A 12,102-nucleotide genomic window follows, 5' to 3' on the forward strand; every position below is an offset into this window, starting at 1 on the left:
AATTCGAAATACCTTCAGAAACCTTGAAGTTTTTTTGATCAAGATCACTGGACCACAGGAAAGTCTGTCAGCTTGGAAGCAAAATATAAATAAAAAGGGGGATAACATAAGACTTTGCAGAGGGCTTCCCATTACTTACTCAAGATCAATTTCCAACCCGACCTGAGTGCTACAAATCATGAGAAGAAAGAAATTTTAACAAGTCAGTAAATTAAAGGTTGAAAGGTAAACAGGAAGTTAAAAGTAGGACATAAAGACTTTTTTTATCTGGTTAGACCACAGCAGGAACTAAGCATCCAGTGTTAGACTTGTTAAGCCTTTTCATTGGGACTTCAGTACTTCATACTGCAGGGGAGGATTTCCACAAGCACCTCAGTACTAAACATTACATTTGTTCCATTATGAGGCACCAAACAGAGGTGACCTCTGTGCTTTGATGGGTTTAGGAAACTGGGCTTCTGTCTGGAGCCTGACACAAGAGTTGTTGATTTCACTTCACCCTAAATGTTTTTTGTTTCTTTTTAAAGGCATCATATTTAAATGGACAAAACCTTACACAACATTTTTGGGTGCCTGGCTTAGCAATCATATTTCACCAGATTCAGTTTGAGCTTTTTACCATTCTGAACGGATGTCGAACGGATTTCTGCTGGTTTCCATAGAGCCCCAAAAGCAACTGATTTGAGGTATTTTTATCCTGCTTTTCGTTCAGAATTTCGCAGAAAAATAAACGCAGGATAGCAAAAAGCAGAGGATGATTTTATCCGAGCACCTTGTTAAACATCACTGATGGTCCCATCAATGTAATGCAAAGAGTTTGCTCTGTTCAGAATCTAATCTAATGGTTTTTTTCTACACTCCAAATGAAGGATTTTATTACTATAACTGTTAAAGTGACTGATATGATTCTTAAATTACACTTTTTACAAATGTTTTTTGCTTCGTAGGGTAACCTAAGCTTCAGACTTTTGTCCACAGAAGTCATTTCTTTTAATGTCTTAAAGTCCGAGCAGATAACTCAGTCGTGTTGCAAGATTGGTAAAATTGAAAACTTCTTGGTTTTGTAAACATTACTGTTAGAATTTTAATATTAGCTAATTTGTAGAAGCTAAACTGTGGATACAACAGCCATCTACTACAGATATTATAGGAGTGTAACTATTCATGATGCTCATGAGACGATACACAATATCGAGTTTAGTAGAAAAACACAAAAGAAGATTTATACAATATTTTGGGGGAAAACTGAGAAATCACAATTTTGTTTTCACATATCGAGTGACAGTTTAACAAATCATGAAGAGCAATGGTACTTTTTTTTATATTAAATCAGACTTTTTTTGGTATTTCCATATGTACCCCAGAATAAATATAAAAACCTGACCTTTGGTTATTAAAGTTAGTGTTAAAGGCTTCATCTTCCACTGCAGTAACATTATTCTATAGTTAAAAGAGCTGAGGAGCTAGCTGTTGTTGGCGAGCTAATAATTTGAATGTCAGTAAGTCCATCACTACTAAAAGAATTAGATGAGAAATAAAGAAAGATTAACAATATGGAGAATTTAAAGGAATATATAAGTGAGACAGCTCTTGAAAGCAGATTAGCCGACCATAAATAAGGATGTCAGGACTGGTTATAGATCAGGGTGGACTGATTGCTTGACCTATATCAATCAAGGTCCAAAATCAGACGGGTTTTTAGTTCCACCGGCTTGACCCGCAATTCCAATATCAGATTTATTTCTTCACTAGTATTGGGGCCTTTGATTTATCAGATTGTTAAGATAGGAAAAATTTTATTTTAAACATTGGCTATGATTGTGAAGTGATAATACTTATCTAATTAACATCTCATTTTAAATATAACTTAAGCTAAACTTGGGTCACAAAAAACTTAGTTGAGGTCCTAATATTTAAGATATTAAAAAGAACGGCTTCAGTTTTACTTCAAATCTATTCAATGTCGAGCAGCTGGCCTCTTCTTGTAAAAACATACCAGTTTTAGTTCGTTCCTGACCCTCCAGCTCTGCCTGTCCTCACTGCATCATGTCACAACAGTTCACAGACTAACTCTCAGACCTGCTAAAATTAAAGCCACTTGTAATAAAGCTAAAAATACGACGGCATGCAGCTTATCAAGCTACAGGACTCATGAGCACAGCCTCAGATTTGATTTTGCCCTTATTAAATAAAGTGTCCACAAGCAAATATGAGGTGTAAAGGAGCTGAAAATGCATGAAGCAGGAAGACTGGGGATCTTTTCATTTAAAAATTAGAGTAACAGACTGTAACTTTGACCTCCAGACACCTCAGACTAAACTTTCAGGGAAGCTATTTTTGAGGCGATGGCAGTAAGTCAAACCCCAGAGTCCTGTTGCAGGAAGACACATTCCCCCATAGGGAGCTTCAAAAAGCTATTAAGAGCTTAACATGAAAATTATTTTTCCTCCTCTCCTTAAACGGCTCATTTTTCACCCAGAAATTTTTCATAAAAATAATATTTGCTTTAATGACAAATAAAAGCATTTTGGCCAAATTATAATTTCTAAATGGAGACATTTTTCCTGAACCAGTTATTGAGGAATTTCCTTTGGCAAATAGGGAACTGAATGAGAATTGTTTAGGAATAAATTATATAAACAAGTGCTGTGTTCATAGCTTACATAAAAAGCTACAGAGAAATTCAAATGTATCAGTAAAAATCCATCCCATAGGCTCATATTGAGAAACGAACCACAGATTACCTTTACATTTAATGGTTGTTGTCCCCCTCACCGTGCTCTAAAATTATTTATTTATCCAAACTTCCTGCTGGTAATAAATAAATAGAAAGTTTATAGTCTAAATAATCAGCTCCATCTAGGGAGATTTTTCTACCACAATATTTCAAGAAAAAAAAGATTTATTCATCACATTTGTTGACCTGCACTGGATCCTGACTTAAAACAGATTCAGAAAACGGATTCAGAGTACATAGTATAAACACAAAAAAGAAACTTGGTAAAGACTGTTTTTCTATTCAGCACAAGCTGGTTACTGGCTTTAAGGCATAGCAAGGTTTTAAAAACTCTGCAAAAATATTGTCATACTGTTGTTACTGTTTAAAGTCCTTTTAATGAGATCCCAAGGTAAGAGAGTCACTTGAGTTTTTTCATTTCAGTAGGCCAAAATTAACAATGCAACCCCCCCCCCCCCCGATTGCTGAGCTCTGCCAGCCAGCAGGCTGAAAGAAAAAAAGGGACATGATAGTGGTCATAGTGTGGCAACTAAAGAGGCTCCAACAATAACTACCTTACCCACAAACTGTGAAAAGAATACTGTAAGAGGTGAGCTACTTGAAAACACTGGTGAGAAATCTCTTAAGAGGTCTATTCTCTGTTTTCTCCTTGGAAAAGACAATAACAACCCAATCTGTTCAGGGTGTAGCCCACCTCTCGCCCAATGACTGCTGGATATAGACACCAGATCCTTGCAACAGATCTTTAAAAACCAATTCTGACTATTTGCATACAACTTAAAACTGCATCATAGGTAGGATCAAATTGGAATGGATATGTCTACAGGATTAGAAAGTTACTATATATTTACTATGTGTTTAAATTAGATCCATTTGTCTTCTTAAGTTCCTTGAGATTAAATGTGTTTTGAATTAGCATTACATAAATAAACTGAATGGATGAATCAGGCCAACATTATATTTCTGGAATGATCCTAACCTGAAACCTGCTGAAACATTTCTAATTTATCCCTCCAACATAAAAATCTCTTTGAATTCCTAGTAAGAGATCATCTAAAAATGTTTTCTTAATTTTAGAATAGAGGAGTGACAAACCAGAACCTTATTGCCACTAATTAGGCCCAATAAAAACTAGAAACATCACAGCAAAACACTGTAGTCCAACTGACACATAACTAGTGTGAATAAGGGGATAGGTGAATTGGAAAATCAAATACAATCATGATTATAAAAACATGCGTTGTCACCAGTTTGTATCTATGAGTACTGAAACTTATGGTGAAATGTAAATTACGCCGGCACAGCGCTCAACCGAACTAAGAACCGTTAAAGGACCTTTAACTTATGGAAATGTTGTTTCCTATTCCTAACACTCCTTTTGTCCAACCTCTAGTTGTTGAAAGAAATTATAAAGCTTTGCTTCTCTGATAACTTGTAAAATCCTGTTTTTATAAAACATCACAAATTCATAAGATGTGATACTATAAATACTACTTACGACGCAATATTTTATTATCATACTGGTATTTATTCTAACACACCCACACCAACGCAACCATGCAGGATGTTTTTATTTTAAATGCAGCAGAGGTTTCAGACTCCACATCCAGAGCTGTGCCTGCAGACTCTCCATCATCATCCTCATCATTCAAAGGCTGATGAAGAAAATGCCACTTCATTCATTCTGTTTCAAGTAAAGGACACGAAGCAGCTTCAAGTTCAGCAACCAGGCCCTTTCCTGATACTGGAGTGTCCCTTGGTGTTGTCTGGCCAAACTGAATCATGTTCTACTTAAAAAAAAAAACATCACATTACAATACCAGTCAGGGGTTTACACACTCAATCAGAAATGTCATACTAGCTCCAGGCTTTTAATGATGCATTGTTTTAAGGGTAGATCAGTAATACAAAATAAAAACTTTCTAACATGAACTACGTAGATGCACAAGTTTGAATTCATTATAGATTTTCTCTGATCCATTTATGATGAGAAGCATACATACAGGCTGAAACGTACACAAACACACCCACTAATATTTGGATAAATCTTCCCTTTTCTGCAGAGAAACCTGAAACTTTATGTTGCCTTCAACAAGCCTCAGGCATAGTTCTGCATGGATATTTAACCACTGTTCTTGGTACGATTAGTAAAGTTCAGTCAAAATCAGTTGGTTTTCTGACCCGTCTTTTAGGCATAGTTCATACATTTGTTTTACACGTTTGAGAAACGGGTTGTTCTAGTAGTCCAATTTTCCCTGCTTTACTGATTCCATAATCAGTTTTGATGTGTGTCCTGTTTGAACACCCAAAGTTTGAACCATCCAGTTGTTAAATTAAAGGATCGACTCCAACCACTGAAATCCTTTTTTTCCACCTACTTTTTGCAATGCAACAGTACCAGCAGGAAAATAGCACCACAGCATGATGCTGCCACCAACATATGTTTGAAGGTGGCAAACATACTTCCTGTCTCATTAAACCATAATAGCATCTTCAAAAGACATTTGGCTTCCCTCTATGGAAGGCCTGTGTTTGAAAGCAATAATTTTTGAGCAAAGGCCTCTTTGGTTGTTCTAGAATATCCTAAATAATGTCCTCAAATCTAAGAGGAGAGATTTTGGGTTAGAAGATTAAATCTTGAGACACAACTAGGATATTGAACCCTAAAACATCAAGACTGGTTTTGAACCAACTAAAGCAGACCAATAGGCTTTTGGAATGGTTTTAACCTCAGTCCAGCTGAAAAAGTGTACGTATCCTTAAAAGTGGATCCATACCACTAAACCAATCAACTTAAATTAACTTTCATTAACATTTTCAAAATTAACATTTTCCTAATCTCAGGGGTCAAGTATGCGGTAAATATTCTGCCAAGGCCATTGCTTATGTCTATAAAAAGGGTGTGCTTCCTCTGCAACTTACTGAGGAACATGTACCCAAACATTAACGAGGTTTTATGTACATATTTGAGCCTGTATGTACACTGCTCAAAAAAATTATGGGAGCACTTAAACACAACAGCTGTTGTGTAAATGAAATAGACAACAGGGGAAAATCTCTGGTGATTAGCAAGACTCACTCAATAAAGGAGTGGTTCTGCAGGTGGGGACCACAGACCACTTCTCAGTACCTATGCTTTCTGGTTGATGTTTTGGTCACTTTTGAATGTTGGTGGTGCTTTCACACTCGTGGTAGCATGAGACGGACTCTACAACCCACACAAGTGGCTCAGGTAGAGCAGCTCATCCAGGATGGCACATCAATGTGAGCTGTGGCAAGAAGGTTTGCTGTGTCTGTCAGCGTAGTGTCCAGAGCCTGGAGGCGCTACCAGGAGACAGGCCAGTACACCAGGAGATGTGGAGGAGGCCGTAGGAGGGCAACAACCCAGCAGCAGGACCACTACTTCCGCCTTTGTGCAAGGAGGAACAGGAGGAGCACTACCAGAGCCCTGCAAAATGACCTCCAGCAGGCCACAAATGTGCATGTGTCTGCACAAACAGTTAGAAACCGACTCCATGAGGATGTATGAGGGCCCGACGTCCACAAATGGGGGTTGTGCTCACAGCCCAAGACTGTGCAGGACGCTTGGCATTTGCCAGAGAACACCAGGATTGGCAAATTCACCACTGGCGCCCTGAGCTCTTCACAGATGAAAGCAGGTTCACACTGAGCACATGTGACAGACGTGACAGAGTCTGGAGACACCGTGGAGAGCGATCTGCTGCCTGCAACATCCTTCAGCATGACTGGCTTGGCAGTGGGTCAGTAATGGCCACAGCCCTCCATGTGCTCGCCAGAGGTAGCCTGACTGTCATTAGGTACCGAGATGAGATCCTCAGACTCCTTGTGAGACCATATGCTGGTGCGGTTGGCCCTGGGTTCCTCCTAATGCAAGACAATGTTAGACCTCATGTGGCTGGAGTGTGTCAGCAGTTCCTGCAAGATGAAGACATTGAAGCTATGGACTGGCCCGCCCGTTCCCCAGACCTGAATCCGATTGAGGACATCTGGGTCATCATGTCTCGCTCCATCCACCAACGTCACGTTGCACCACAGACTGTCCAGGAGTTGGCAGGTGCTTTAGTCCAGGTCTGGGAGGATATCCCTCAGGAGACCATCCGCCGTCTCATCAGGAGCATGCCCAGGCGTTGTAGGGAGGTCATACAGGCACGTGGAGGTCACACACAATACTGAGCCTCATTTTGACTTGTTTTAAGGACATTACATCAAAGTTGGATCAGCCTGTAGTGTGTTTTTCCACTTTAATTTTGTGTGTGACTCCAAATCCAGGCCTCCAATGGTTAATAAATTTTATTTCCATTGATGATTTTTGTGTGATTTTGTTGTCAGCACATTCAACTTTGTACAGAACAAAGTATTTAATGAGAATATTTCATTCATTCAGATCTAGGATGTTATTTGAGTGCTCCCTTTATTTTTTTGAGCAGTGTATATTTAGACCAGGTCTCAGGAGACCTTGATGACATGCTGAGGAGGTAATTCAGTCCTTTGATTCAGGTGTGTTGACCTCCCTGGTTTAGGCCTTGTGTGAATTAGAGAACAATTTATTTTATATTGTTTATCATAAATCCATCCAGAAAAAAAGTAGCATTCACGCCAACAATGAGCACATGTGAACTTCTAACCAGCTGTGTGAGTTGTTTGAATGAGACATAAGAGGACAAGATGTGGTCCAATATAACGGACAGGAAACCAGCCAGAAAACTGGGAGGGTGTTTAACAACTCTGACAACAGTGGAAGCTGGGGAGGGGGGATTTCCGTCCCATGAAGCTGCCTCACCCACAACAGTTTTTGAGAAAAAGGGATGTTTCCTCCAAATCTGCAATACATTTACTTTACATTCAGACTCTTACAAAACTTAAGCTTCAACTGCTTTTCTGCAGCAAAAGATTAAAGAGTTTGACGAGAGGGTAAAAGTACAGGATAAAAAAATAATCAAAGGAATAACAGATTACAATTAGGTTTAAAGATGCTAAAACTAAAAAGTCACAGAACAGCCACATCTGCTGCTAAATATGTTATCATAAACTGCAAAATGTTTCTTCATGCAAGTCAAATGCAGAACATTTTAAATGTCCTAAGTACTGTTTAAAGTAGCGAATAAAAATGTGAAGAAAAAGGTTTTTTCTTTGTAAGGCAGCCATTTCAAAGTAAGTCACAACATACCACCATGTCCAAAAAAAGATGGCATTTAATTACCAAAATACTGATTGTGCCACAAAATGCAAACATTTGATCATTATTCGAATTAAAAGGTGGTAAAATAAGGTAAATCCTGCAGGATATCTACAAAATATTACAGGAGCATTAACTTCTGATTTTACTGCAGCAAGCCCCAACATTAAACAGATAGTTTGGAAATAGTGAACTGATAAAAGCATATCAATGTAGAAACTAATCCACAGGGCCCATTGCTTACCTTCTGGCTTGTCTCTGGCCAGTCACACTGAGGTTTGTCATAACTTTCAGAGAAGGTAAGGAAAGTTTGGGAGGAGAAGGGAGAAAAAAAGCCTCCCACTTCTGAAGCTCCTCTCCAATGTCAAGTTATCTGAACTGTGAAACAAAGTTCTGGATCTGATTTTCAAAATAAAATAACTAATAGGAGTTTGGTTTCAAATCCAGTTCCAAAATGAGGTACCGATGCAGGAACCCTATCATAAGGGTAGGCAGAAAATGATTGAGAAGGGGCTGAGATTCTCAGTGTTTGATAATCTTGAGAAAAATATATATATATTCAGGAAAAAACTATTTGCCAAGAAAGAAAGAATGAAATTTATTCATTCTGCTGCTACAGTGATATAAAATATTGATAATTACAGTTATATTCAGAGGTAAATAGAGTAGCCAAAAACTGTATGAAGTCATCCCAAAAAACTACACAAGTTAGAAAGCATTTGTTAAAGAAGCTACTTCAGTACTGATTAACTGATCATGTCAGCTCATCCCCCAACTCAATCTGAATGTCACTATACAACTGTGTACTGTATTGTTTTGAATAAAATATGCCAATTATCAATTTAAGACAGTATTACCTTCATAAGAGTGATAGGTTGTGCTACTTTAGTTTCCATATCATGACTTTTTGCATTTAATGGCACTGGAAATATTACCAGCCAAATTTGTGTGCCTTGTAAACAAGGAAAAAGTATATGAGACTTCTTTCAGTCAGCTGACCAGTAGTGTGCAGCAACATATCAGGGAGAGGCTGCAATGTGTTACTCTATTCTCCATACTGCCTGAGGATGCTCATCAACTATCAACACTCATTAAAAAGAACTTTAAACAATATGATGTTAAACAAATTAAGTAACAAGTTAAAACTTTCCAAGTTACTGATTTACATATTAAATTCGTTTTAATCGGTTAAAACAGACCTGGTTTCTGTAAGTGAGTTGATCCTTCAGGGGTTTATCTACCCTTTAAATTGGAGTTAGCTGTCAAATAAGAATCATGGTTCCTTAAGTCATTTAAAACATTTTAATTGACATTTTGGAACTTGCTATTTTCCTAAATGATTCTGCCTCATCATTGCACTAAATTGCATTAAACTATCCGTTTTGTTTTAAACTTAAATAAGCCTTAAATAAACTAGTCAACTTTGTTAATAAAAAAAAAAAAAAAAACAATCAACGCTGAAAGTCCAAGAAAATTTTTTAATCCAAACTAAGAACTATATCAAAGCCAATCTGGACAAAGATAGAAACAATTAAAATAAAAACTTCAGTTCTATAAGCCTAAGGATTTTGTCACTGTTGTATCACAATTTCAGGAATATTTTTCTGTAAATCTTGTACCACACAATTTAAAATCACTTTTGTAGTGATTAAAAAACGGCCTGACAGTGGGGAGCTGTTTTATCATCACTATTATTTCGTTTGAGCTCAATTTTATTTGTAAGTACAACTCCCATTACTGGCCATGCTTTTATTTTGACGGTAAATCCGTGTACGCTCCAGTGATTACGTGTCTGACCGTGTGGACTGACGCAGAATGACTGCTGCACGAGCCAGTGACCGACAGCTAAATCCACCAATCAGAAGCTAGAATCTAGACACGTGGGTGGTAACATTCAAGGGGCGGAGTTTACTTTCGAGTTCGTTCAGAAGGCGCCAAACTGACGAGATTCTTCGAGATTCTTATTATCAATATTCGACGTCGATCGCCTTCCTGATGTTTAAGCAAGACTAAGACATACAGACAACAACAAATATTATTTCGCCAAAGAGTTTCTTGTTTTTCAACAATAAAAACAAAATATTGTTAGATATAATTTCAGTCTGTGTTAAGGTTTTGATTTATTTATATTTAACTTATACGTAAAATATAAATAGGTAGCTGGACTTATTTTAAAAGCATTATAAAGGCCCAAAACTCATACTCACCAGCAGATGGCGCTGTTATCTCTCAAATTGGAGGCGGAGGAGGAATGGTTTCTACGAGAAAGGAGCAGATGCTTTAACTCTGACGAACATCTCAATACACACAGAAGCACATATGACATCAAAGTACTAAAATGTTTACATGATTCAACTATTTTAAAACAAAGATGGATGTCTGCATCTTCTTCAGTCCATTTAATATAGAAACTTCTAAAAAAAAATCCTAACTCTTGTTCCCTTGTTTCTTTAGAGCACTAAATATGTAATTTAATCAAGGACATAAGGCTGAACAGAAGGCGGGAAACAGGCAAAAGACAAACTCTTCTTACTTTTGGTTGATGAAGTTTAGATAAAAGCTTCAGTAGAGCTGCTAAAATGACATTAAGTTGACATGTAATTAAAAGTTTTGTATCGAAGGTCTCCAAAAGTTATGTTTTAAAGGGACACGTCAGGAGGAATGAATGCTTCTGCTTAGGAGTTCTGCTTTGAATCTGCAAAGCACCACTTATAGACCCAGGAAGGTAAACTCAGACTGTTCCCTTTTTTTAAAAACCATGGTCCAAGAACTGACTATACTGGTACTCTGAGAAATCTTTGGTATGAATTACTTGTATGGTAAATAAAAACAACAGATGTAGGACTACTAAGACCAACAGCCAGAAAGATAAGCAGTTCAAGGACATAAATAACGTAATATTTTATTCATAAGCGCCATTTAAGATACCTTTGGTCACTTTACAGAGCAAGCACAAAATACATTAAAAACAGAATATAGGTTAAAATACATGGATCAAATATGGCTTTAAACAGAAGGATTTGCAGGTTTGATTTGTAAATGCTTAAGAAGTTGATATACAGATATTCTGGGGTAGGATCAGGTTGGTTTAAATAGTTTTCACCCTTTGATAAATAAAATCAATTGAAAAAGCATTTTATATTTTCTCAGATTGAATATTAACATTAGTTTGACAATTTGACACATTAAAGTGTGAAAGGGGAATAAATAGCAATCTGCAAAAGAGGGAGGGCAATACTGTAAGCTCAATTCCCATTACTACAGAGGATGAAACTTGGATGAGGGAGTGACAAATGTAACGTAACCACGATCCAGTTTTAGGTTCAAAAACTTGTAGAATTAGCCCTTTTTCCTCAGTGACCAGGCAGGCTGGTGATTATTAGCAATGCAAGCTGATAATGCGGTTTTTAACATGTACTTTGAGAGCCAATGATCTTAACTGAAGGTATCAATACTGAATACTTGGGGGTCTTTACAGCTCTTTTGCAAAGTGGCTGGAAAATGGAGGCCACCTGTACTACTACATGAAGAGATGGTAGACTGAAACATGTACTCCAAAATGTTAAACTACAACTGAGTTGAAGAAAATCCATTGCTTTAAACAAAATTTATTTCAAGCACAAACCTTGAGGACAGGAGCGCCTAACTCCAGTTCTCAGGGGCTTGTGTGCCCTGGAGGTAAAAGATGTATCCTTGCTCCAACATGGCAGATTCAAATGGCTGAATTACCTCCTCAGCATGTCGGCTAGCTCTGCTAATTTGATTCAGGTGTGCTGGATCAGAGCACCTACAACATGCAGGATACTGGGCCTTTAAGACCTCTGCTCTTGGAGATGCAGAGTCAGATTAAATCATTTTATATATTGTCCATCTGGTAACTGAAGAAAAAGGAATTGAGGACGTTTGGAAGTTGAGAGTTTTTTGTTGTGGTTTTTGCATCTTTTTTTTTTTTTATTGTAAGATTCTTGGTTCTCATGCCCTAAAAGGAAACCCTCCATTCTGCTGGGCAAGTTACTTAAAGCAGAAATGTGACAGGGGATTCCAAGCATTTCAGGCTGCTGAGCTGTCAGACAGGAAGCCTCGGTTCTCTGGTGATCACAGGGAACAATGCATTCAGGTCGTCATGGGCCAGCAGGAACAACAGGATGCTGCATGAACGAATACATAG

At 37.7% G+C, this 12,102-nt stretch overlaps 1 protein-coding gene across 3 annotated transcripts in view; it reads right to left on the reverse strand.

Moving 5' to 3' along the window:
* kank3 (KN motif and ankyrin repeat domains 3) overlaps window positions 1-11,685 on the reverse strand; it is a 51,781-nt gene extending 40,096 nt beyond the window's left edge. The window contains exons 1-2 of one of the 3 annotated variants that reach the window (XM_047374528.1): window positions 11,560-11,685; window positions 10,142-10,192 (exon numbers count right to left, since the gene is read on the reverse strand). The gene's annotated coding sequence lies outside the window, so the exon portion shown is untranslated. Of the gene's footprint in view, window positions 1-8,178; window positions 8,241-10,141; window positions 10,193-11,559 lie in introns of those variants that run through there. The other 2 variants (XM_047374524.1, XM_047374525.1) reach the window with 2 other exon arrangements.
* Window positions 11,686-12,102: the final 417 nt, after the last annotated feature.

The sequence above is a fragment of the Girardinichthys multiradiatus genome, chromosome 9 (genome assembly GCF_021462225.1).
Source record: "Girardinichthys multiradiatus isolate DD_20200921_A chromosome 9, DD_fGirMul_XY1, whole genome shotgun sequence".
NCBI classification, from domain to species: Eukaryota; Metazoa; Chordata; class Actinopteri; order Cyprinodontiformes; family Goodeidae; genus Girardinichthys; species Girardinichthys multiradiatus.